We start from the raw sequence: 4,759 nt of genomic DNA, 5'->3' as shown, positions 1-4,759 counted from the left end.
AGATTCGGCATAACCAAAGGAATCAAATGACATAAAAATAACAAAAATCGATCAACATTTACAGTAGTTATAAGGGGTTTTGCAAGAATCGTTATATCTCTTGAACACTAGGTGGCGCTGTCTTCTAACTTCCGGGGTACCTCCGGCACATGTTGTTGATGATGCCTATCGATTTTTGTGAAGATATGTACAGTAGATCAAAAGATATAGCAATTTTTGACAAAATTCAAAATGGCGGACGGGTGGTCCAGGTGGTCTTGACAAAATTGACATCCACAGATTCGGAATGATCTAAAGAATCCATAGACATCAAGAAAATAATTTTCTGATGAATTGTTCAGAAGTTATAAGCAAAAAAGTGAATTTTTGGTATCTCAACACCCATAGGTGGCGCTGTTCCCAAATTTGGCGTGGACCCCCAGATCATGGTGTAGATGAAGTGTACCAAGTTTGGTATCGATTGATCAAAGTTTGGCCGAGATACAGCATCTCAACCGATTTTAGGTCAGCCTCATTAAGTTCACAATTGAATAACTTTTGAACAAAGACGAAAATCAAAAAATCTGTTCAGTCATTTCTGTGCGGCTCAGTCCAAAGAACATCTGAGACAAATTTCAGAAGAATTGGACCAATTTTGAAGGAGGAGTAGTGTTTAGACTGAATACTGTACTTTTCAAAATGGCCGCTACTGTAATGGGTGGAGTCTTAATGTAAGGTATGGAATGGAATGTCCATGAAGAGACAAAATAGATGTACTAAGTTTGATTTTCATAGAATAAGTGGTTCAAGAGTTATTAACGTTTGAATGTTGAATTTTTGAACTGGTGGTGGCGCTGTAGAGTTGGTCCTAGAGACCCCAAAGTTGGTCAGATCACTAATAATGACCATCACTACAAGTGTGCCAAATTTCATCATTTTCCCATGTTTCCTTCATAGGGCTGCCATAGACCCCCATTGGCCAAGAAGAAGAAGAAGAAGAATAATAATAATAATAATAAAACGTACAGATACAATAGGGGCTACAGCCCTCTGGGCTTGGCCCCTAATAAAACGTACAGATACAATAGGGGCTACAGCCCTCTGGGCTTGGCCCCTAAATATAGCTGCAAGCAGCGATACCGGGGCCAAGCCCTGAAGGGCTGTAGCCAGAGCAACGAGCGGGACGAAGCAAAACGGCCGAAACGGAGCGTACGTCAGGACAACCGATCAGTTCAGAAGTAGAGAAGTTTGAAATTGAACAGAACTTTAGATGAGAAAGACCAAAAACATATTTTTGATTCAAGGCAAACACATTCAGGAAATTCAAAGGCTTGAACAGAATCAACATTAACTGCCTTTGATCCGAACCCATGAACTCAGAAACAACATTAACTGTCCTGGATTCGAACCCATGACCTCAGAAGCTCAGAACCAGCGGCTTAACATACTGCACCACTGAGTCTTTACACATCCAGTGGGCTACAGAAAAAAGGTTAAGGTGTGAGGATGAGGTCACTAAAGAATGTTGCCTAGCATTTTAAGGTAGTTTAGTCAATCCTGGCAAAATTTAAATCCATAGATTCGGCATGACCCGAGGAATAGAAAGAAACCAAGATCATGTTTTTGCAACTAATTGTTCAAAAGCTATAAGCAGACATGTGAATTTTTGGTATCTCACGACCCATAGGTGGCGCTGTTTCCAACTTTGGGATATATTCTCAGTTCATAGTGTTGATGAAGTGTAGCAAGTTTTGTGGCAATTGATCAAAATACGGCCAAAATACAGCTTCTCAAAAAATTTCAGTACAAAAGTGTTAACTTCAGAGCATCATAACTCTTTTTTTGACCAGTAGGTTGGAAAATTCCGTTCAGTCATTTCTGTGCGGCTCGGTCCAAAGATCGTCTGAGGAAATTTTGAGAAGAATTGGGCCACATTTGAAGGAGGAGTAGCGAAATAACGGAATACTGTACTTTTCTTAATGGCCTTCACTGTAATGGCAGGAATCTTAATATAAACTATTCAATGTGAACAGTGTGAAGAGAGGAATCAGGTGTACTAAATTTTATCTTGATAGAAGAAGGTGTTCAAAAGTTATAAGGAAAAATGTGCATTTATGGTATATCATGACCCATAGGCGGCGCTGTCCCCGAATTTGGCATGAAACCTCAGATCATGGTGTTGGTGAATTGTATCAAGTTTAGTTACGTTTGATCAATGTTTGGCCGAGATACAGCCTCTTAACCGATTTTGGGTGGACCTCGTTATGTTCACAATTGAATAACTTTTGAACAAAGATGAATATCAAAAATCTGTTCAGTCATTTCTGTGCGGCTCGGTCCGAAGATCGTCTGTGGCAAATTTCAGAAAAATCAAACCACTTTTGAAGGAGGAGTAGCGTTTAAACGGAAACACTTAATTAGATTAATAGCAATTACTGTAATGGGTGGAAACTTAATGTAAGGTATAGAATGTAATCTCCAAGAAGAGAGTAATCATGTGTACTAAGTTTTATCTGTCTAGAACAAAGGGTTCAGGAGTTATTAAAGTTTCAAAACTGAATTTTTGAACTGGTGGTGGCGCTGTAGAGTTGGTCCTAGAGACCCCAAAGTTGGTCAGATCACTAATAATGGTCATCTCTACAAGTGTGCCAAATTTCATCATTTTCCCATGTTCCCTTCATAGGGCTGCCATAGACCCCCATTGGCCAAGAAGAAGAATAATAATAATAATAATAATAATAATAAGAAAAACGTACAGATACAATAGGGGCTACAGCCCTCTGGGCTTGGCCCTAATAAAACGTACAGATACAATAGGGGCTACAGCCCTCTGGGCTTGGCCCTAAATATAGCTGCAAGCAGCGATCCCGGGGCCAAGCCCTGAAGGGCTGTAGCCAGAGCAACGAGCGGGACGAAGCAAAACGGCCAAAACGGAACTTCCATCGGATCGACGTAACCCACCTCGGATTCAATCCCACGCCCTCTCGGGTTCGGGACGAGTGTCTTAGCTAAGTGCGCCACATTAGTTGACACACTGTTTGCATGGCACAGAAGAGAGGTTAAGGTGTGAGAATGTTCACAAAGCATCAGACCACGTGCTAACCAATTAATCAAGCTGCACCTGGTCTTAAATTGACAGTATATCAGGGAGAGAGCATGTGCTGCTCAGTTTATCTGTTTTTCTACAGAAGGTACGTTTGTTTTAAAAGTGTCTGTGTGTTAATTATTTCTTCTTAGTTTGGATTGTGGATTTTTTGCTGAAGTGTTTAATATGTTCATTTTGTTTGTTTTTTGTAATGACCAAGTGTTCAAAGTGCCAACTCATTTTAAGTGTTTTCTCTTTACTTGAATTAGTTTTCTTATTATGGTAGTCTATTGTTTGATCTGTAATACAATTCTGGATTTTATTGGAAGGTAGGATTTTGTGTGTTTTTGGAAAAGCAACGCACAAGAGTTTAGTAATTCTGATTCTAATTCTGTTTGCAAATTATTTAAACAAAGTAATTTAGTCTTCGTAGTCTACACTATATTTTCTTGAAAATGGTCTCATTAATTGATAGTTTAATAAAGAGTTTATTTAACTGTGAAAATTATTATTTTTTTTTTGTGTGTGAAATGTGTAATTTGAATATATGCTAAACAATACTTTCTTCTTTTTATGTGTGCTGGTGTATTAACAAGAGTGAGTTGAGGTAACATTTATAATTCTTGTATATGTAAAAATAATTTGATTGTACTTTTTAAATGTATGTTAAGTTCTTAAAACTTATCACTCTTCTTTCTTGCATGTTCTGGTACACTGGTAAAAGACAGTTGAGGTATGTCAAACTTTTCAAACTTTATTAAAATGCACTTAGAATATACTGCTGAAGTAAATGTATAACAAAGCATGCCTGACAAGTATACCTTTTGTGTGTGTGTGTGTGTGTGGTGGTGCACTGGTTAAAGACTGCGAGCTGAGGTAAGGCATCTTTTTGTAACCATTTAAAAATAATTTGGAATATTCTGCTGAAGTAAATGTTTCAATGCATAACAAAGCATGCCTGACAAGTGTATTTTTTTTGTGTGTGGTGGTGCACTGGTTAAAGACTGCGAGCAGAGGTAAGGCAACTTTTGTAACCATTAAAAACAATTTAGATCATAGTGCTGAAGTAAGTGTTTAATTGTATAACAAAGCATGGCTGACAAGTATACCTTTTTTTTCTTTAATGTGTGGTGGTGCACTGGTTAAAGACTGAGTTGTGTGAGTTGAGGTAAGGCAATGTTTTGTAACCATTTAAAAAAGAATTTGGAATGTACTGTGAAGTAAATGTATAACAAAGCATGGCTGACAAGTAAACCTTTTTTCTTTTATGCATGGTCATGCACTGGTTAAAGACCACAAGCTGAGGTAAGGCAACTTTTGTAACCATTAAAAACAATTTAGAACAGTGCTGAAGTAAGTGTTTAATTGTATAACAAAGCATGGCTGGCAAGTATACCTTTTTTTCATTTGGGGTGGCACATTGGTTAAAGACTGAGTTGAGGTAAGTCAAACTTTTTGAACATTTAGAATATACTGCTTTATACATTTAAATGTATAACAAAGCATAGCTAAAAAGTGTACCTTTTTTCTTTTATGTGTGGTGGTGCACTAGTAATAGACTGTGAGTTGAGACAAGTTAAATGCTTGCTTTTTTTCATGGCAAAATTAAGACCATATCCATGTGTGCTGGGCAGTCTTAAGATATTCATCAGCACTTGTGTCTTGTCAAGGGCTTATGTGAATAATGTAGCTGGT

General features: G+C 37.8%; 1 long non-coding RNA gene across 1 annotated transcript; it reads left to right on the top strand.

The window, feature by feature from the left end:
* Positions 1-3,065: 3,065 nt before the first annotated feature.
* On the top strand, positions 3,066-4,350 carry LOC113094856 (uncharacterized). The gene is made up of 4 exons (XR_003288191.1): positions 3,066-3,671; positions 3,789-3,797; positions 3,928-3,940; positions 4,068-4,350. It is a non-coding gene; the product is annotated as an uncharacterized LOC113094856 (long non-coding RNA).
* Positions 4,351-4,759: the final 409 nt, after the last annotated feature.

Source organism: Carassius auratus, unplaced genomic scaffold (genome assembly GCF_003368295.1).
Source record: "Carassius auratus strain Wakin unplaced genomic scaffold, ASM336829v1 scaf_tig00215452, whole genome shotgun sequence".
Taxonomy (NCBI): Eukaryota; Metazoa; Chordata; class Actinopteri; order Cypriniformes; family Cyprinidae; genus Carassius; species Carassius auratus.
Note: the sequence above shows the minus strand (reverse complement) of the source record. Positions and strands in the feature narration are given on the sequence as shown.